This window comes from Carassius auratus, linkage group LG44F, assembly GCF_003368295.1.
Source record: "Carassius auratus strain Wakin linkage group LG44F, ASM336829v1, whole genome shotgun sequence".
NCBI classification, from domain to species: domain Eukaryota; kingdom Metazoa; phylum Chordata; class Actinopteri; order Cypriniformes; family Cyprinidae; genus Carassius; species Carassius auratus.
The window spans coordinates 4,323,385-4,345,025 of record NC_039298.1 but is presented as its reverse complement, the minus strand read 5'-3'; the positions used below and the strand labels follow the sequence as shown (position 1 = coordinate 4,345,025).

The 21,641-nt window shown below is 39.8% G+C and overlaps 2 non-coding genes and 14 pseudogenes across 2 annotated transcripts; all 16 read right to left on the bottom strand.

Moving 5' to 3' along the window:
* Positions 1-1,982: 1,982 nt before the first annotated feature.
* On the bottom strand, positions 1,983-2,101 carry LOC113068449 (5S ribosomal RNA). Its single transcript, XR_003279539.1, has one exon. It is a non-coding gene; the product is annotated as a 5S ribosomal RNA (ribosomal RNA).
* A 503-nt stretch (positions 2,102-2,604) lies between these two features.
* Positions 2,605-2,723, bottom strand: LOC113068437 (5S ribosomal RNA). The gene has a single exon (XR_003279538.1). It is a non-coding gene; the product is annotated as a 5S ribosomal RNA (ribosomal RNA).
* Positions 2,724-8,632: 5,909 nt separating this feature from the next.
* Positions 8,633-8,751, bottom strand: LOC113068441 (uncharacterized; annotated as a pseudogene).
* A 783-nt stretch (positions 8,752-9,534) lies between these two features.
* Positions 9,535-9,653, bottom strand: LOC113068466 (uncharacterized; annotated as a pseudogene).
* A 919-nt stretch (positions 9,654-10,572) lies between these two features.
* Positions 10,573-10,691, bottom strand: LOC113068482 (uncharacterized; annotated as a pseudogene).
* Positions 10,692-11,476: 785 nt separating this feature from the next.
* LOC113068493 (uncharacterized) lies at positions 11,477-11,595 on the bottom strand (annotated as a pseudogene).
* Positions 11,596-12,099: 504 nt separating this feature from the next.
* On the bottom strand, positions 12,100-12,218 carry LOC113068484 (uncharacterized; annotated as a pseudogene).
* Positions 12,219-12,721: 503 nt separating this feature from the next.
* LOC113068458 (uncharacterized) lies at positions 12,722-12,840 on the bottom strand (annotated as a pseudogene).
* A 918-nt stretch (positions 12,841-13,758) lies between these two features.
* Positions 13,759-13,877, bottom strand: LOC113068480 (uncharacterized; annotated as a pseudogene).
* Positions 13,878-14,662: 785 nt separating this feature from the next.
* On the bottom strand, positions 14,663-14,781 carry LOC113068491 (uncharacterized; annotated as a pseudogene).
* Positions 14,782-15,286: 505 nt separating this feature from the next.
* Positions 15,287-15,405, bottom strand: LOC113068483 (uncharacterized; annotated as a pseudogene).
* Positions 15,406-16,188: 783 nt separating this feature from the next.
* Positions 16,189-16,306, bottom strand: LOC113068490 (uncharacterized; annotated as a pseudogene).
* Positions 16,307-16,950: 644 nt separating this feature from the next.
* On the bottom strand, positions 16,951-17,070 carry LOC113068477 (uncharacterized; annotated as a pseudogene).
* Positions 17,071-17,858: 788 nt separating this feature from the next.
* On the bottom strand, positions 17,859-17,977 carry LOC113068457 (uncharacterized; annotated as a pseudogene).
* A 1,049-nt stretch (positions 17,978-19,026) lies between these two features.
* Positions 19,027-19,145, bottom strand: LOC113068475 (uncharacterized; annotated as a pseudogene).
* A 1,818-nt stretch (positions 19,146-20,963) lies between these two features.
* Positions 20,964-21,081, bottom strand: LOC113068489 (uncharacterized; annotated as a pseudogene).
* Between the last annotated feature and the right edge of the window lie 560 nt (positions 21,082-21,641).

Sequence of the window (21,641 nt, the reverse complement as noted above, 5' to 3'; positions counted from 1 at the left end):
TACTGCGTCCATCTCCTTTTGCACACTGTCCGTCACATCCATCGGTGTACATAAAATTCCCTCCTGTTGTGCATCACTCAATACTTTATTCCTTTCATCATCCAGTTCCATAGTATCCAAAGCATTTTTCAAGCTGTCAGTCAAATCCATCTGTGTCCAAATTCCCCCCTCCTGTTGTGTTTGTATGATGGGTTCGTTACACTCTTTCTGTTGTTCCATATCCTTAATTAATTCCAGTCCTTCACCTCGAACTCTTTCTCCATCGTCTCGCTGCTCGTTGTCTCTTTCATGCACCCGCCCGCCCACCTGCTGCTCCTCCTCCTCACCCTGCATCCAACACTCACACTTATTTAAAACCAAATTGCAATCCGGGCACGTCACAGCGTTGCAATTTCTCGCGAAGTGGCCTCTCTCCTCGCATTTATGGCACGTGAACTCCGGGCAGTCCTTCACCACATGGTCTGGGCTCATGCACAGCCGACAAGTCTTCACCTGATGGCTGTGCATCACCCGAAAATATTGTGGACCCTCTGCCGTCTCTATTTTTGTGCTGTAAGGGAGGGAGGCCACCTCCTTCGGGAACCGCGCCTTTACATATCTTGTCCCATCCTCAATGCTGGTGCCCGGATAAACCCGCCGCTTTATTTTTGAAATTGGGGAAACCCCCCAAACCTCCAGTTTATTTAAAATCTCTTCATCAGCAAGGTAGACGGGTAGATGCATGAAAGAGACAACATAATCTCTGTTTTGAAGCTTTTTTATCTCACAGTTCACTCCATTTATTAACAGTCCCTCAGTCAGCTTATCACAAGTTTCTTCTTTTTCCATTGTGAGCTCGTATTCTTTTCCTTGTCTTGGCCTTAGTGCCAAGATTTCCCCATATCCACATTTGTCAGTCACCGCTTTGATAATATCCACAGCCCTCACCTCACTTAAATTCTCCACATTCACAATCACAGTTGCCTCCTTTAAGTATCTCCTTTCACCAAATTTATCTCTTGCATCTTGATTTTTACTGTGTCCTGCTCGTTGTCGATACTCCAGTCCAGTGTTGCTTGCCATGCGTCTCTCTCCAGCCAGTCCAGTGTCATTTGCCATGCGTCTCTCTCCAGCCAGTCCAGTGTTGTTTGCCATGCATCTCTCTCCAGCCAGTCCAGTGTCGTTTGCCATGCGTCTCTCTCCAGCCAGTCCAGTGTCGTTTGCCATGCGTCTCTCTCCAGCCAGGCCAGTGTCGTTTGCCAATAATCCATCCATTGTACAAAACACAAACAAAAAATTAACCACCCTCCAGCCAGCAAAACGCTGCTGTTAGGTGGTTTAAAACTGAAAAACCACACAAAAAATAAACCAAAGTCCAAAAACAACTCACAAAACAAACACTAACAGATAAATCAAAATGGAGGAGAGCCTTCCTCTCCCAACTGCAGCCAACACTTCCTGTAGCTCTCTAGCGCCCTCAGGGTGGTATGGCCATAAGCGAAGACTGCTGCAAAGAGAAGGCTATTTAAAGATCAGCCAATCTACTCGCCAGTACATTATAAAAGTAGGAAAGAAACCCCAAAAGCTTAAAGTACCTGGTATTCCTAGGCGGTCTCTCATCCAAGTACTAACCTGGCCCAAACCTGCTTATATTCAGAGATCGGGCATTGACTCTATTTTTTGGCAAATTTATTATATACTAAGTGAAAAAATTCCAAAAGCTTAAAGCACCTGGTATTCCTTGGCGGTCTATCATTCAAGTACTAACCAGACCTTAACCTGCTAAGATTCAGAGATCGGGCATTGACTTCTTCTTTTTTTTTTTTTTTTGCAAGATTATTATATAATTCGTGAAAAATATCCAAAAATTTAAAGCACCTGGTATTCCCAGGCAGTCTCCCATCCATGTACTAACCTGGCCCAAACCTGCTTATATTCAGAGATCGGGCATTGACTCTATTTTTTGGCAAAATTATTATATACTAAGTGAAAAATTTCCAAAAAGCTTACAGTACCTGGTATTCCCAGGCGGTCTCCCATCCAAGTACTAACCAGGCCCAAACCTGCTTAGCTTCCGAGATCAGACAAGATCGGGCATAGCCAGGCTGGTATGGCCATAAGCGAAGACTGCTGCAAAGAGAAGGCTATTTAAAGATCAGCCAATCTACTCGCCAGTACATTATAAAAGTAGGAAAGAAACCCCAAAAGCTTAAAGCACCTGGTATTCCTAGGCGGTCTCTCATCCAAGTACTAACCTGGCCCAAACCTGCTTATATTCAGAGATCGGGCATTGACTCTATTTTTTGCCAAATTTATTATATACTAAGTGAAAAAATTCCAAAAGCTTAAAGCACCTGGTATTCCTTGGCGGTCTATCATTCAAGTACTAACCAGACCTTAACCTGCTAAGATTCAGAGATCGGGCATTGACTTCTTCTTTTTTTTTTTTTTTGCAAGATTATTATATAATTCGTGAAAAATATCCAAAAATTTAAAGCACCTGGTATTCCCAGGCAGTCTCCCATCCATGTACTAACCTGGCCCAAACCTGCTTATATTCAGAGATCGGGCATTGACTCTATTTTTTGGCAAAATTATTATATACTAAGTGAAAAATTTCCAAAAAGCTTACAGTACCTGGTATTCCCAGGCGGTCTCCCATCCAAGTACTAACCAGGCCCAAACCTGCTTAGCTTCCGAGATCAGACAAGATCGGGCATAGCCAGGCTGGTATGGCCATAAGCGAAGACTGCTAAAAAGAGAAGGCTATATAAAGATCAGCCAATCTACTCGCCAGTACATTATAAAAGTAGGAAAGAAACCCCAAAAGCTTAAAGCACCTGGTATTCCTAGGCGGTCTCTCATCCAAGTACTAACCTGGCCCAAACCTGCTTATATTCAGAGATCGGGCATTGACTCTATTTTTTGCCAAATTTATTATATACTAAGTGAAAAAATTCCAAAAGCTTTAAGCACCTGGTATTCCTAGGCGGTCTTTCAACCAAGTACTAACCAGACCTAAACCTGCTAAGATTCAGAGATCGGGCATTGACTCTATTTTTTTTTTTTTTTGCAAGATTATTATATAATTTGTGAAAAATATCCAAAAATTTAAAGCACCTGGTATTCCCAGGCAGTCTCCCATCCATGTACTAACCTGGCCCAAACCTGCTTATATTCAGAGATCGGGCATTGACTCTATTTTTTGCCAAATTTATTATATACTAAGTGAAAAAATTCCAAAAGCTTAAAGCACCTGGTATTCCTTGGCGGTCTCTCATCCAAGTACTAACCAGACCTAAACCTGCTAAGATTCAGAGATCGGGCATTGACTCTTTTTTTTTTTTTTTTTTTTTGCAAGATTATTATATAATTCGTGAAAAATATCCAAAAATTTAAATCAATCAATCAATCAATCACCTTTATTTATATAGTGCTTTAAACAAAATACATTGCGCCAAAGCACTGAACAACATTCATTTGGAAAACAGTGTCTCAATAATGCAAAATGATAGTTAAAGGCAGTTCATCATTGAATTCATTGATGTCATCTCTGTTCAGTTGAAATAGTGTCTGTTTTAATTTGCAATCAAGTCAACGATATCGCTGTAGATGAAGTGACCCCAACTAAGCAAGCCAGAGGCGACAGCGGCAAGGAACCGAAACTCCATCGGTGACAGAATGGAGAAAAAAACCTTGGGAGAAACCAGGCTCAGTTGGGGGGCCAGTTCTCCTCTGACCAAACGAAACCAGTAGTTCAATTCCAGGCTGCAGCAAAGTCAGATTGTGCAGAAGAATCATCTGTTTCCTGTGGTCTTGTCCTGGTGCTCCTCTGAGACAAGGTCTTTACAGGGGATCTGTATCTGGGGCTCTAGTTGTCCTGGTCTCCGCTGTCTTTCAGGTCAGTAGAGGTCCTTTCTAGGTGCTGATCCACCATCTGGTCTGGATACGTACTGGATCCGGGTGACTGCAGTGACCCTCTGATCTGGACACAGACTGGATCTGGTGGCCACGGTGACCTCGGAACAAGAGAGAAACAGACAAATATTAGCGTAGATGCCATTCTTCTAATGATGTAGAAAGTACGGTGTTATGTGAAGTGTTCCGGTTCCAGTTTACCTAATTAATGCAGCCTAAAAATCCTTTAACGGATTTGGATATTAAAAGCATATTAGTATGTTATGTGTATGCCAGGTTAAAGAGATGGGTCTTTAATCTAGATTTAAACTGCAAGAGTGTGTCTGCCTCCCGAACAATGTTAGGTAGGTTATTCCAGAGTTTAGGCGCCAAATAGGAAAAGGATCTGCCGCCCGCAGTTGATTTTGATATTCTAGGTATTATGAAATTGCCTGAGTTTTGAGAACGTAGCGGACGTAGAGGAGTATAATGTAAAAGGAGCTCATTCAAATACTGAGGTGCTAAACCATTCAGGGCTTTATAAGTAATAAGCAATATTTTAAAATCTATACGATGTTTGATAGGGAGCCAGTGCAGTGTGGACAGGACCGGGCTAATATGGTCATACTTCCTGGTTCTAGTAAGAACTCTTGCTGCTGCATTTTGGACTAGCTGTAGTTTGTTTACCAAGCGTGCAGAACAACCACCCAATAAAGCATTACAGTAGTCTAACCTTGAAGTCATAAATGCATGGATTAACATTTCTGCATTTGACATTGAGAGCATAGGCCGTAATTTAGATATATTTTTGAGATGGAAAAATGCAGTTTTACAAATGCTAGAAACGTGGCTTTCTAAGGAAAGATTGCGATCAAGTAGCACACCTAGGTTCCTAACTGATGACGAAGAATTGACAGAGCAACCATCAAGTCTTAGACAGTGTTCTAGGTTATTACAAGTAGAGTTTTTAGGCCCTATGATTAACACCTCTGTTTTTTCTGAATTTAGCAGTAAGAAATTACTCGTCATCCAATTTTTTATATCGACTATGCATTCCATTAGTTTTTCAAATTGGTGTGTTTCACCGGGCTGCGAGGAAATATAGAGCTGCGTATCATCAGCATAACAGTGAAAGCTAACACCATGTTTCCTGATGATATCTCCCAAGGGTAACATATAAAGCGTGAAGAGTAGCGGCCCTAGAACTGAGCCTTGAGGTACTCCATACTGCACTTGTGATCGATATGATACATCTTCATTCACTGCTACGAACTGATGGCGGTCATATAAGTACGATTTAAACCATGCTAATGCACTTCCACTGATGCCAACAAAGTGTTCAAGTCTATGCAAAAGAATGTTGTGGTCAATTGTGTCAAACGCAGCACTAAGATCCAATAAAACTAATAGAGAGATACACCCACGATCAGATGATAAGAGCAGATCATTTGTAACTCTAAGGAGAGCAGTTTCAGTACTATGATACGGTCTAAATCCTGACTGGAAATCCTCACATATACCATTTTTCTCTAAGAAGGAATATAATTGTGAGGATACCACCTTTTCTAGTATCTTGGACAGAAAAGGGAGATTCGAGATTGGTCTATAATTAACTAGTTCTCTGGGGTCAAGTTGTGGCTTTTTTATGAGAGGCTTAATAACAGCCAGTTTGAAGGTTTTGGGGACATGTCCTAATAACAATGAGGAATTAATAATAGTCAGAAGAGGACCTATGACTTCTGGAAGCACCTCTTTTAAGAGCTTAGATGGTATAGGGTCTAACATACATGTTGTAAGTTTAGATGATTTAACAAGTTTATACAATTCTTCCTCTCCTATAGTAGAGAATGAGTGGAGCTGTTCCTCAGGGGGTCTATAGTGCACTGTCTGATGCGAAACTGTAGCTGACGGCTGAATGGTTGCAATTTTATCTCTAATAGTATCGATTTTAGAAGTAAAGTAGTTCATAAAGTCATTACTGCTGTGGTGTTGGGAAATGTCAACACTTGTTGAGGCTTTATTTTTCGTTAATTTAGCCACTGTATTGAATAAATACCTGGGGTTATGTTTGTTTTCTTCTAAAAGAGAAGAAAAGTAATCAGATCTAGCAGTTTTTAATGCTTTTCGGTAGGATATGCTACTTTCCCGCCAAGCAATACGAAATACCTCTAGTTTTGTTTTCCTCCAGCTGCGCTCCATTTTTCGGGCTGCTCTCTTTAGGGTGCGAGTATGCTCATTATACCATGGTGTCAAACTGTTTTCCTTAACCTTTCTTAAGCGTAAAGGAGCAACTGTATTTAAAGTGCTAGAAAAGAGAGAGTCCATAGTTTCTGTTACATCATCAAGTTGTTCTGAGGTTTTGGATATGCTAAGGAATTCGGATACATCAGGAAGATAACTTAAAAAGCTGTCTTTTGTGGTAGAAGTGATGGTTCTTCGATACTTGTAACAAGAAGTAGAATTTACAATTTTGGCTATATGAAGTTTACACAGAACTAAATAATGATCTGAGATATCATCACTTGGCTGAATAATTTCAACACTATCAACATCAATTCCATGTGACAGTATTAAATCTAGAGTATGATTTCGACAATGAGTAGGTCCTGAAACGTGTTGTCTAACACCAATAGAGTTCAGAATGTCTATAAATGCTGATCCCAATACATCTTTTTCATTATCGACATGGATATTAAAATCACCAACTATTAAGACTTTATCTGCAGCCAGAACTAACTCGGATGTAAAATCACCAAACTCTTTAATAAAGTCTGTATGGTGCCCTGGTGGCCTGTATACAGTAGCCAGTACAAACATAACAGGGGATTTATCATTAACATTGGTTTCTCTGGATAATGTTATATGAAGCACCATTACTTCAAACGAGTTATACTTGAAGCCTGCCCTCTGAGAAATCCTGAAAACGTTATTATAAATTGAAGCAACACCTCCCCCTTTGCCTTTTAGACGCGGCTCGTGTTTATAACCATAATCTTGGGGGGTGGACTCATTTAAAATAATGTAATCATCAGGTTTTAGCCAGGTTTCTGTCAAGCAGAGCACATCTATATTATGATCAGTTATCATATTATTTACAAAAAGTGTTTTCGTAGAAATGGATCTGATATTCAATAAGCCAATCTTTATCATTTGTTTATCCATATTGCATTTGTTTTTTATTTGTTGAACCTCAATTAAATTGTTAACCTTAACTTGGTTTGGACGTTTTTTGTATTTTCTAGTTCGTGGAACAGACACAGTCTCTATAGTGTGATATCTAGGTGAAAGAGTCTCTATGTGCTGAGAATTAACTGACCTCTGTGACGGGAGGCAGCTAGCAGACGGTCGGTTTAGCCAGTCTGTCTGCTTCCTGACCTGGGCCCCAGTTAGTCAAGTATAAACACTAAGACTATTTGCCATATTTCTAGACAGAAGAGTGGCGCCATCCCAGGAGGGATGAAGACCATCTCTTTTAAACAGGTCAGGTCTGCCCCAAAAGCTCGTCCAATTGTCTATATAACCTATGTTATTCTGTGGGCACCACTTAGACATCCAGCCATTGAGTGATGACAATCTGCTATGCATCTCATCACCACGGTAAGCAGGGAGGGGACCAGAGCATATTACAGTGTCTGACATCGTGCTTGCAAGTTCACACACCTCTTTAAAGTTATTTTTAGTGATCTCCGACTGGCGAAGTCGAACATCATTAGCGCCGGCATGAATAACAATCTTACTGTATTTACGTTTAGCATTAGCCAGCACTTTTAAATTTGCCAAGATGTCAGGCGCTCTGGCTCCCGGTAAACATTTGACTATGGTGGCTGGTGTCTCTATATTCACGTTCCGTACAATAGAATCGCCAATAACTAGAGCACTTTCATCAGGTTTCTCAGTGGGTGCATCACTGAGTGGGGAGAACCTGTTTAATGTTTTGATCGGAACAGAAGAGCGGTGTTTTGACCCACGACTACGCTGCCTCACCGTCACCCAGTTGCCCTGCTGCAGGGGCTCTGCTGGAACCGGACAATGTACAGGAATCCCTGAGCTAGACGCATCCAAAGCCATATCTAGAGCCCTAACATTCTTACTGTCCTCAATTAAAGTTTGGATGCGTGTCTCTAATTCTGAAATCTTCTCTGTCAGCCTAACTGTTTCCCTGCATTTATCACATGTGAATCCCTCATCAGCGACAGAGATAGATAAACTGTACATGTGGCAAGATGTGCAAATAACAATTGTAGGAGAAGCCATTACTCACCGTGCTTGATGAAATATTCTTACTGCGGTTGTTTGATGAACTTGTGGAAAACTGCAGCGTGAGAGAGGAGAGGAGAGGAGAAAAGAAAACGCTAATGACAAGCTAACGAGTGCTAACGCTTTGCAGGTGTGCTGCAGTCACGGAAGAGTGAACGATCAAAGTTAATCTGATAAGATTGATCGGTAATATCAGAAATATGGTGTGAATTAAGTTATATTTTACAATTAAAAAAACAAACAAACAGACAGTGATAGTAAGAAAGATTATAGAGAAAAAATATAAAATAAAAACAGCTACATGGAGCTATGATTAGCTACAGAAGGCCAACAGGAAGTAGAGAAAACACTGTCCAACAGCGACCTTAAAGCACCTGATATTCCCAGGCAGTCTCCCATCCATGTACTAACCTGGCGCAAACCTGCTTATATTCAGAGATCGGGCATTGACTCTATTTTTTGGCAAAATTATTATATACTAAGTGAAAAATTTCAAAATAGCTTAGAGTACCTGGCATTCCCAGGCGGTCTCCCATCCAGGCACTAACCAGGCCCAAACCTGCTTAGCTTCCGAGATCAGACAAGATCGGGCATAGCCAGGCTGGTATGGCCATAAGCGAAGACTGCTGCAAAGAGAAGGCTATTTAAAGATCAGCCAATCTACTCGCCAGTGCATTATAAAAGTAGGAAAGAAACCCCAAAAGCTTAAAGCACCTGGTATTCCTAGGCGGTCTCTCATCCAAGTACTAACCTGGCCCAAACCTGCTTATATTCAGAGATCGGGCATTGACTCTATTTTTTGCCAAATTTATTATATACTAAGTGAAAAAATTCCAAAAGCTTAAAGCACCTGGTATTCCTTGGCGGTCTATCATTCAAGTACTAACCAGACCTTAACCTGCTAAGATTCAGAGATCGGGCATTGACTTCTTCTTTTTTTTTTTTTTTTTGCAAGATTATTATATAATTCGTGAAAAATATCCAAAAATTTAAAGCACCTGGTATTCCCAGGCAGTCTCCCATCCATGTACTAACCTGGCCCAAACCTGCTTATATTCAGAGATCGGGCATTGACTCTATTTTTTGCCAAATTTATTATATACTAAGTGAAAAAATTCCAAAAGCTTAAAGCACCTGGTATTCCTTGGCGGTCTCTCATCCAAGTACTAACCAGACCTAAACCTGCTAAGATTCAGAGATCGGGCATTGACTCTTTTTTTTTTTTTTTGCAAGATTATTATATAATTCGTGAAAAATATCCAAACATTTAAAGCACCTGGTATTCCCAGGCAGTCTCCCATCCATGTACTAACCTGGCGCAAACCTGCTTATATTCAGAGATCGGGCATTGACTCTATTTTTTGGCAAAATTATTATATACTAAGTGAAAAATTTCAAAAAAGCTTACAGTACCTGGCATTCCCAGGCGGTCTCCCATCCAGGCACTAACCAGGCCCAAACCTGCTTAGCTTACGAGATCAGACAAGATCGGGCATAGCCAGGCTGGTATGGCCATAAGCGAAGACTGCTGCAAAGAGAAGGCTATTTAAAGATCAGCCAATCTACTCGCCAGTACATTATAAAAGTAGGAAAGAAACCCCAAAAGCTTAAAGCACCTGGTATTCCTAGGCGGTCTCTCATCCAAGTACTAACCAGACCTAAACCTGCTAAGATTCAGAGATCGGGCATTGACTCTATTTTTTTTTTTTTTGCAAGATTATTATATAATTTGTGAAAAATATCCAAAAATTTAAAGCACCTGGTATTCCCAGGCAGTCTCCCATCCATGTACTAACCTGGCCCAAACCTGCTTATATTCAGAGATCGGGCACTGACTCTATTTTTTGCCAAATTTATTATATACTAAGTGAAAAAATTCCAAAAGCTTAAAGCACCTGGTATTCCTTGGCGGTCTCTCATCCAAGTACTAACCAGATCTAAACCTGCTAAGATTCAGAGATCGGGCATTGACTCTTTTTTTTTTTTTTTTGCCAGATTATTATATAATTCGTGAAAAATATCCAAAAATTTAAAGCACCTGGTATTCCCAGGCAGTCTCCCATCCATGTTCTAACCTGGCGCAATCCTGCTTATATTCAGAGATCGGGCATTGACTCTATTTTTTGCCAAATTTATTATATACTAAGTGAAAAAATTCCAAAAGCTTAAAGCACCTGGTATTCCTTGGCGGTCTCTCATCCAAGTACTAACTAGACCTAAACCTGCTAAAATTCAGTGATCGGGCATTGACTCTTTTTTTTTTTTGCAAGATTATTATATAATTCGTGAAAAATATCCAAACATTTAAAGCACCTGGTATTCCCAGGCAGTCTCCCATCCATGTACTAACCTGGCGCAAACCTGCTTATATTCAGAGATCGGGCATTGACTCTAATTTTTTGGCAAAATTATTATATACTAAGTGAAAAATTTCAAAAAAGCTTACAGTACCTGGCATTCCCAGGCGGTCTCCCATTCAGGCACTAACCAGGCCCAAACCTGCTTAGCTTACGAGATCAGACAAGATCAGGCATAGCCAGGCTGGTATGGCCATAAGCGAAGACTGCTGCAAAGAGAAGGCTATTTAAAGATCAGCCAATCTACTCGCCAGTACATTATAAAAGTAGGAAAGAAACCCCAAAAGCTTAAAGCACCTGGTATTCCTAGGCGGTCTCTCATCCAAGTACTAACCTGGCCCAAACCTGCTTATATTCAGAGATCGGGCATTGACTCTATTTTTTGCCAAATTTATTATATACTAAGTGAAAAAATTCCAAAACCTTAAAGCACCTGGTATTCCTTGGCGGTCTATCATTCAAGTACTAACCAGACCTTAACCTGCTAAGATTCAGAGATCGGGCATTGACTTCTTCTTTTTTTTTTTTTTTTTTGCAAGATTATTATATAATTCGTGAAAAATATCCAAAAATTTAAAGCACCTGGTATTCCCAGGCAGTCTCCCATCCATGTACTAACCTGGCCCAAACCTGCTTATATTCAGAGATCGGGCATTGACTCTATTTTTTGCCAAATTTATTATATACTAAGTGAAAAAATTCCAAAAGCTTTAAGCACCTGGTATTCCTAGGCGGTCTTTCAACCAAGTACTAACCAGACCTAAACCTGCTAAAATTCAGAGATCGGGCATTGACTCTTTTTTTTTTTTTTTTGCCAGATTATTATATAATTCGTAAAAAATATCCAAAAATTTAAAGCACCTGGTATTCCCAGGCAGTCTCCCATCCATGTACTAACCTGGCGCAAACCTGCTTATATTCAGAGATCGGGCATTGACTCTATTTTTTGGCAAAATTATTATATACTAAGTGAAAAATTTCAAAAAAGCTTACAGTACCTGGCATTCCCAGGCGGTCACGCATCCAGGCACTAACCAGGCCCAAACCTGCTTAGCTTACGAGATCAGACAAGATCAGGCATAGCCAGGCTGGTATGGCCATAAGCGAAGACTGCTGCAAAGAGAAGGCTATTTAAAGATCAGCCAATCTACTCGCCAGTACATTATAATAGTAGGAAAGAAACCCCAAAAGCTTAAAGCACCTGGTATTCCTAGGCGGTCTCTCATCCAAGTACTAACCTGGCCCAAACCTGCTTATATTCAGAGATCGGGCATTGACTCTATTTTTTGGCAAATTTATTATATACTAAGTGAAAAAATTCCAAAAGCTTAAAGCACCTGGTATTCCTTGGCGGTCTATAATTCAATTACTAACCAGACCTTATCCTGCTAAGATTCAGAGATCGGGCATTGACTTCTTCTTTTTTTTTTTTTTTGCAAGATTATTATATAATTCGTGAAAAATATCCAAAAATTTAAAGCACCTGGTATTCCCAGGCAGTCTCCCATCCATGTACTAACCTGGCCCAAACCTGCTTATATTCAGAGATCGGGCATTGACTCTATTTTTTGGCAAAATTATTATATACTAAGTGAAAAATTTTCAAAAAAGCTTAGAGTACCTGGTATTCCCAGGCGGTCTCCCATCCAGGCACTAACCAGGCCCAAACCTGCTTAGCTTACGAGATCAGACAAGATCAGGCATAGCCAGGCTGGTATGGCCATAAGCGAAGACTGCTGCAAAGAGAAGGCTATTTAAAGATCAGCCAATCTACTCGCCAGTACATTATAATAGTAGGAAAGAAACCCCAAAAGCTTAAAGCACCTGGTATTCCTAGACGGTCTCTCATCCAAGTACTAACCTGGCCCAAACCTGCTTATATTCAGAGATCGGGCATTGACTCTATTTTTTGGCAAATTTATTATATACTAAGTGAAAAAATTCCAAAAGCTTAAAGCACCTGGTATTCCTTGGCGGTCTATCATTCAATTACTAACCAGACCTTATCCTGCTAAGATTCAGAGATCGGGCATTGACTTCTTCTTTTTTTTTTTTTTTGCAAGATTATTATATAATTCGTGAAAAATATCCAAACATTTAAAGCACCTGGTATTCCCAGGCAGTCTCCCATCCATGTACTAACCTGGCGCAAACCTGCTTATATTCAGAGATCGGGCATTGACTCTATTTTTTGGCAAAATTATTATATACTAAGTGAAAAATTTCAAAAAAGCTTACAGTACCTGGCATTCCCAGGCGGTCTCCCATCCAGGCACTAACCAGGCCCAAACCTGCTTAGCTTACGAGATCAGACAAGATCGGGCATAGCCAGGCTGGTATGGCCATAAGCGAAGACTGCTGCAAAGAGAAGGCTATTTAAAGATCAGCCAATCTACTCGCCAGTACATTATAAAAGTAGGAAAGAAACCCCAAAAGCTTAAAGCACCTGGTATTCCTAGGCGGTCTCTCATCCAAGTACTAACCAGACCTAAACCTGCTAAGATTCAGAGATCGGGCATTGACTCTATTTTTTTTTTTTTTGCAAGATTATTATATAATTTGTGAAAAATATCCAAAAATTTAAAGCACCTGGTATTCCCAGGCAGTCTCCCATCCATGTACTAACCTGGCCCAAACCTGCTTATATTCAGAGATCGGGCACTGACTCTATTTTTTGCCAAATTTATTATATACTAAGTGAAAAAATTCCAAAAGCTTAAAGCACCTGGTATTCCTTGGCGGTCTCTCATCCAAGTACTAACCAGATCTAAACCTGCTAAGATTCAGAGATCGGGCATTGACTCTTTTTTTTTTTTTTTGCCAGATTATTATATAATTCGTGAAAAATATCCAAAAATTTAAAGCACCTGGTATTCCCAGGCAGTCTCCCATCCATGTTCTAACCTGGCGCAATCCTGCTTATATTCAGAGATCGGGCATTGACTCTATTTTTTGCCAAATTTATTATATACTAAGTGAAAAAATTCCAAAAGCTTAAAGCACCTGGTATTCCTTGGCGGTCTCTCATCCAAGTACTAACTAGACCTAAACCTGCTAAAATTCAGTGATCGGGCATTGACTCTTTTTTTTTTTTGCAAGATTATTATATAATTCGTGAAAAATATCCAAACATTTAAAGCACCTGGTATTCCCAGGCAGTCTCCCATCCATGTACTAACCTGGCGCAAACCTGCTTATATTCAGAGATCGGGCATTGACTCTAATTTTTTGGCAAAATTATTATATACTAAGTGAAAAATTTCAAAAAAGCTTACAGTACCTGGCATTCCCAGGCGGTCTCCCATTCAGGCACTAACCAGGCCCAAACCTGCTTAGCTTACGAGATCAGACAAGATCAGGCATAGCCAGGCTGGTATGGCCATAAGCGAAGACTGCTGCAAAGAGAAGGCTATTTAAAGATCAGCCAATCTACTCGCCAGTACATTATAAAAGTAGGAAAGAAACCCCAAAAGCTTAAAGCACCTGGTATTCCTAGGCGGTCTCTCATCCAAGTACTAACCTGGCCCAAACCTGCTTATATTCAGAGATCGGGCATTGACTCTATTTTTTGCCAAATTTATTATATACTAAGTGAAAAAATTCCAAAACCTTAAAGCACCTGGTATTCCTTGGCGGTCTATCATTCAAGTACTAACCAGACCTTAACCTGCTAAGATTCAGAGATCGGGCATTGACTTCTTCTTTTTTTTTTTTTTTTTTGCAAGATTATTATATAATTCGTGAAAAATATCCAAAAATTTAAAGCACCTGGTATTCCCAGGCAGTCTCCCATCCATGTACTAACCTGGCCCAAACCTGCTTATATTCAGAGATCGGGCATTGACTCTATTTTTTGCCAAATTTATTATATACTAAGTGAAAAAATTCCAAAAGCTTTAAGCACCTGGTATTCCTAGGCGGTCTTTCAACCAAGTACTAACCAGACCTAAACCTGCTAAAATTCAGAGATCGGGCATTGACTCTTTTTTTTTTTTTTTTGCCAGATTATTATATAATTCGTAAAAAATATCCAAAAATTTAAAGCACCTGGTATTCCCAGGCAGTCTCCCATCCATGTACTAACCTGGCGCAAACCTGCTTATATTCAGAGATCGGGCATTGACTCTATTTTTTGGCAAAATTATTATATACTAAGTGAAAAATTTCAAAAAAGCTTACAGTACCTGGCATTCCCAGGCGGTCACGCATCCAGGCACTAACCAGGCCCAAACCTGCTTAGCTTACGAGATCAGACAAGATCAGGCATAGCCAGGCTGGTATGGCCATAAGCGAAGACTGCTGCAAAGAGAAGGCTATTTAAAGATCAGCCAATCTACTCGCCAGTACATTATAATAGTAGGAAAGAAACCCCAAAAGCTTAAAGCACCTGGTATTCCTAGGCGGTCTCTCATCCAAGTACTAACCTGGCCCAAACCTGCTTATATTCAGAGATCGGGCATTGACTCTATTTTTTGGCAAATTTATTATATACTAAGTGAAAAAAATTCCAAAAGCTTAAAGCACCTGGTATTCCTTGGCGGTCTATAATTCAATTACTAACCAGACCTTATCCTGCTAAGATTCAGAGATCGGGCATTGACTTCTTCTTTTTTTTTTTTTTTTGCAAGATTATTATATAATTCGTGAAAAATATCCAAAAATTTAAAGCACCTGGTATTCCCAGGCAGTCTCCCATCCATGTACTAACCTGGCCCAAACCTGCTTATATTCAGAGATCGGGCATTGACTCTATTTTTTGGCAAAATTATTATATACTAAGTGAAAAATTTCAAAAAAGCTTAGAGTACCTGGTATTCCCAGGCGGTCTCCCATCCAGGCACTAACCAGGCCCAAACCTGCTTAGCTTACGAGATCAGACAAGATCAGGCATAGCCAGGCTGGTATGGCCATAAGCGAAGACTGCTGCAAAGAGAAGGCTATTTAAAGATCAGCCAATCTACTCGCCAGTTACATTATAATAGTAGGAAAGAAACCCCAAAAGCTTAAAGCACCTGGTATTCCTAGACGGTCTCTCATCCAAGTACTAACCTGGCCCAAACCTGCTTATATTCAGAGATCGGGCATTGACTCTATTTTTTGGCAAATTTATTATATACTAAGTGAAAAAATTCCAAAAGCTTAAAGCACCTGGTATTCCTTGGCGGTCTATCATTCAATTACTAACCAGACCTTATCCTGCTAAGATTCAGAGATCGGGCATTGACTTCTTCTTTTTTTTTTTTTTTTGCAAGATTATTATATAATTCGTGAAAAATATCCAAAAATTTAAAGCACCTGGTATTCCCAGGCAGTCTCCCATCCATGTACTAACCTGGCCCAAACCTGCTTATATTCAGAGATCGGGCATTGACTCTATTTTTTTGCCAAATTTATTATATACTAAGTGAAAAAATCCAAAAGCTTTAAGCACCTGGTATTCCTAGGCGGTCTTCAACCAAGTACTAACCAGACCTAAACCTGCTAAGATTCAGAGATCGGGCATTGACTCTTTTTTTTTTTTTTGCCAGATTATTATATAATTCGTGAAAAATATCCAAAAATATTAAAGCACCTGGGTATTCCCAGGCAGTCTCCCATCCATGTACTAACCTGGCGCAAACCTGCTTATATTCAGAGATCGGGCATTGACTCTATTTTTTGGCAAAATTATTATATACTAAGTGAAAAATTTCAAAAAAGCTTAGAGTACCTGGTATTCCCAGGCGGTCTCCCATCCAGGCACTAACCAGGCCCAAACCTGCTTAGCTTACGAGATCAGACAAGATCGGCATAGCCAGGCTGGTATGGCCATAAGCGAAGACTGCTGCAAAGAGAAGGCTATTTAAAGATCAGCCAATCTCTCGCCAGTACATTATAAAAGTAGGAAAGAAACCCCAAAAGCTTAAAGCACCCTGGTATTCCTAGGCAGTCCTTTCAACCAAGTACTAACCAGACCTAAACCTGCTAAGATTCAGAGATCGGGCATTGACTCTTTTTTTTTTTTGCCAGATTATTATATTAATTCGTGGAAAAATATCCAAAAATTTTAAAGCACCTGGTATTCCCAGGCAGTCTCCCATCCATGTTCTAAACCTGGCGCAATCCTGCTTATATTCAGAGATCGGGCCATTTGACTTCTATTTTTTGCCAAATTTATATATATACTAAGTGAAAAAATTCCAAAAGCTTTAAAGCACCTGGTATTCCTTGGCGGTCTCTCATCCAAGTACTAACTAGACCTAAACCTGCTAAAATTCAGTGATCGGGCATTGACTCTTTTTTTTTTTTGCAAGATTATTTATAATTCGTGAAAAATATCCAAACATTTAAAGCACCTGGTATTCCAGGCAGTCTCCCATCCATGTACTAAACCTGGCGCAAACCTGCTTATATTCAGAGATCGGGCATTGACTCTAATTTTTTGGCAAAATTATTATATACTAAGTGAAAATTTCAAAAAAGCTTACAGTACCTGGCATTCCCAGGCGGTCTCCCATCCAGGCACTAACCAGGCCCAAACCTGCTTAGCTTACGAGATCAAGACAAGATCAGGCATAGCCAGGCTGGTATGGCCATAAGCGAAGACTGCTGCAAAGAGAAGGCTATTTAAAGATCAGCCAATCTACTCGCCAGTACATTATAAAAGTAGGAAAGAAACCCCAAAAGCTTAAAGCACCTGGTATTCCTAGGCGGTCTCTCATCCAAGTACTAACCTGGCCGCAAACCTGCTATTATTCGAGATCGGGCATGACTCTATTTTTTTGCCAAATTTATTAGTATACTAAGTGAAAAAATTCCAAACGCCTTAAAGCACCTAGGTATTCCCCTTGGCGTCTATCATTCCAAATACTAACCAGACCTTAAGCCTGCTAAGATTCAGAGATCGGGCATTGACTTCTTCTTTTTTTTTTTTTTTGCAAGATTATTATATAATTCGTTGAAAAATATCCAAAAATTTTTAAGCACCTGGTATTCCCAGGCAGTCTCCCATCCATGTACTAACCTGGCCCAAACCTGCTTATATTCAGAGATCGGGCATTGACTCTATTTTTTGCCAAATTTATTATATACTAAGTGAAAAAATTCCAAAAGCTTAAAGCACCTGGTATTCCTGGCGGTCTCTCATCCAAGTACTAACCAGACCTAAACCTGCTAAGATTCAGAGATCGGGCATTGACTCTTTTTTTTTTTTTTTTGCAAGATTATTATATAATTCGTGAAAAATATCCAAAAATTTAAAGCACCTGGTATTCCCAGGCAGTCTCCCATCCATGTACTAACCTGGCGCAAACCTGCTTATATTCAGAGATCGGGCATTGACTCTATTTTTTGGCAAAATTATTATATACTAAGTGAAAAATTTCAAAAAGCTTACAGTACCTGGCATTCCCAGGCGGTCTCCCATCCAGGCACTAACCAGGCCCAAACCTGCTTAGCTTACGAGATCAGACAAGATCGGGCATAGCCAGGCTGGTATGGCCATAAGCGAAGACTGCTGCAAAGAGAAGGCTATTTAAAGATCAGCCAATCTACTCGCCAGTACATTATAAAGTAGGAAAGAAACCCCAAAAAGCTTAAAGCACCTGGTATTCCTAGGCGGTCTCATCATCCAAGTACTAACTGGCCCAAACCTGCTTATATTCAGAGATCGGGCATTGACTCTATTTTTTGCAATTATTATATACTAGTGAAAAATTCCAAAAGCTTAAAGCACCTGGTTTCTTGGCGGTCTATCATTCAAGTACTAACCAGACCTTAACCTGCTAAGATTCAGAGATCGGGCATGACTTCTTCTTTTTTTTTTTTTTTTTGCAAGATTATTAATAATTCGTGAAAAATATCCACAAAATTTAAAGCACCTGGTATTCCCAGGCAGTCTCCGCCCATCCATGTCACTAACCTGGCCACACAACTGCTTATATTCAGAGATCGGGCATTGACTCTATATTTTTGCCAAATTTATTATATACTAAGTGAAAAAATTCCAAAAGCTTTAAGCACCTGGTATTCCTAGGCGGTCTCTCATCCAAGTACTAACCAGACCTAAACCTGCTAAGATTCAGAGATCGGGCATTGACTCTTTTTTTTTTTTTTGCCAGATTATTATATAATTCGTGAAAAATATCCAAAAATTAAAGCACCTGGTATTCCCAGGCAGTCTCCCATCCATGTACTAACCTGGCCCAAACCTGCTTATATTCAGAGATCGGCATTGACTCTATTTTTTGCCAATTTATTATATACTAAGTGAAAAAATTCCAAAAGCTTAAGCACTGGTATTCCTTGGCGGTCTCTCATCCAAGTACTAACAGACCTAAACTGCTAAATTCAGAGATCGGGCATTGACTCTTTTTTTTTTTTTTTGCAAGATTATTATATAATTCGTGAAAAATATCCAAACATTTAAAGCACCTGTATTCCCAGGCAGTCTCCCATCCATGTACTAACCTGGCGCAAACCTGCTTATATTCAGAGATCGGGCATTGACTCTATTTTTTGGCAAAATTATTATATACTAAGTGAAAAATTTCAAAAAAGCTTAGAGTACCTGGTATTCCCAGGCGGTCTCCCATCCAGGCACTAACCAGGCCCAAACCTGCTTAGCTTACGAGATCAGACAAGATCGGGCATAGCCAGGCTGGTATGGCCATAAGCGAAGACTGCTGCAAAGAGAAGGCTATTTAAAGATCAGCCAATCTACTCGCCAGTACATTATAAAAGTAGGAAAGAAACCCCAAAAGCTTAAAGCACCTGGTATTCCTAGGCGGTCTCTCATCCAAGTACTAACCAGACCTAAACCTGCTAAGATTCAGAGATCGGGCATTGACTCTATTTTTTTTTTTTTTGCAAGATTATTATATAATTTGTGAAAATATCCAAAAATTTAAAGCACCTGGTATTCCCAGGCAGTCTCCCATCCATGTACTAACCTGGCCCAAACCTGCTTATATTCAGAGATCGGGCATTGACTCTATTTTTTGCCAAATTTATTATATACTAAGTGAAAAAATTCCAAAAGCTTAAAGCACCTGGTATTCCTGGCGGTCTCTCATCCAAGTACTAACCAGACCTAAACCTGCTAAGATTCAGAGATCGGGCATTGACTCTTTTTTTTTTTTTGCAAGATTATTATATAATTCGTGAAAAATATCCAAAAATTTAAAGCACCTGGTATTCCCAGGCAGTCTCCCATCCATGTACTAACCTGGCCAAACCTGCTTATATTCAGAGATCGGGCATTGACTCTATTTTTTGCCAAATTTATTATATACTAAGTGAAAAAATTCCAAAAGCTTAAAGCACCTGGTATTCCTTGGCGGTCTCTCATCCAAGTACTAACCAGACCTAAACCTGCTAAAATTAAAATTCAGAGATCGGGCATTGACTCTTTTTTTTTTTTTTTTTTGCAAGATTATTATATAATTCGTGAAAAAATATCCAAACATTTAAAGCACCTGGTATTCCCAGGCAGTCTCCCATCCATGTACTAACCTGGCGCAAAACCTGCTTATATTCAGAGATCGGGCATTGACTCTATTTTTTGGCCAAATTATTATATACTAAGTGAAAAATTCAAAAAAGCTTAGAGTACCTGGTATTCCCAGGGGTCTCCCATCCAGGCACTAACCAGGCCCAAACCTGCTTAGCTTACGAGATCAGACAAGATCGGCATAGCCAGCTGGTATGGCCATAAGCGAAGACTGCTGCAAAGAGAAGGCTATTTAAAGATCAGCCAATCTACTCGCCAGTACATTATAAAAGTAGGAAAGAAAAACCCAAAAGCTTAAAGCACCTGGTATTCCAGGCGGTCTCTCATCCAAGTACTAACCTGGCCCAAACCTGCTTATATTCAGAGATCGGGCATTGACTCTATTTTTTGGCAAATTTATTATATACTAAGTGAAAAAATTCCAAAAGCTTAAAGCACCTGGTATTCCTTGGCGGTCTATCATTCAAGTACTAACCAGACCTTAACCTGCTAAGATTCAGAGATCGGGCATTGACTTCTCTTTTTTTTTTTTTTTTTTGCAAGATTATTATATAATTCGTGAAAAATATCCAAAATTTAAAGCACCTGGTATTCCCAGGCAGTCTCCCATCCATGTACTAACCTGGCCCAAACCTGCTTATATTCAGAGATCGGGCATTGACTCTATTTTTTGCCAAATTTATTATATACTAAGTGAAAAAATTCCAAAAGCTTAAGCACCTGGTATTCCTGGCGGTCTCTCATCCAAGTACTAACCAGACCTAAACCTGCTAAGATTCAGAGATCGGGCATTGACTCTTTTTTTTTTTTTTGCCAGATTATTATATAATTCGTGAAAAATCCAAAAATTTAAAGCACCTGGTATTCCCAGGCAGTCTCCCATCCATGTACTAACCTGCCGCAAACCTGCTTATATTCAGAGATCGGGCATTGACTCTATTTTTTGGCAAAATTATTATATACTAAGTGAAAAATTTCAAAAAAGCTTACAGTACCTGGTATTCCCAGGCGGTCTCCCATCCAGGCACTAACCAGGCCCAAACCTGCTTAGCTTACGAGATCAGACAAGATCGGGCATAGCCAGCTGGTATGGCCATAAGCGAAGACTGCTGCAAAGAGAAGGCTATTTAAAGATCAGCCAATCTACTCGCCAGTACATTATAAAAGTAGGAAAAAACCCCAAAAGCTTAAAGCACCTGGTATTCCTAGGCGGTCTCTCATCCAAGTACTAACCAGACCTAAACCTGCTAAGATTCAGAGATCGGGCATTGACTCTTTTTTTTTTTTTTTTGCCAGATTATTATATAATTCGTGAAAAATATCCAAAAATTTAAAGCACCTGGTATTCCCAGGCAGTCTCCCATCCATGTACTAACCTGGCCCAAACCTGCTTATATTCAGAGATCGGGCATTGACTCTATTTTTTGCCAAATTTATTATATACTAAGTGAAAAAATTCCAAAAGCTTAAAGCACCTGGTATTCCTTGGCGGTCTCTCATCCAAGTACTAACCAGACCTAAACCTGCTAAGATTCAGAGATCGGGCATTGACTCTTTTTTTTTTTTTTGCAAGATTATTATATAATTCGTGAAAAATATCCAAACATTTAAAGCACCTGAAATTCAGAGATCGGGCATTGACTTCTTTTTTTTTTTTTTTT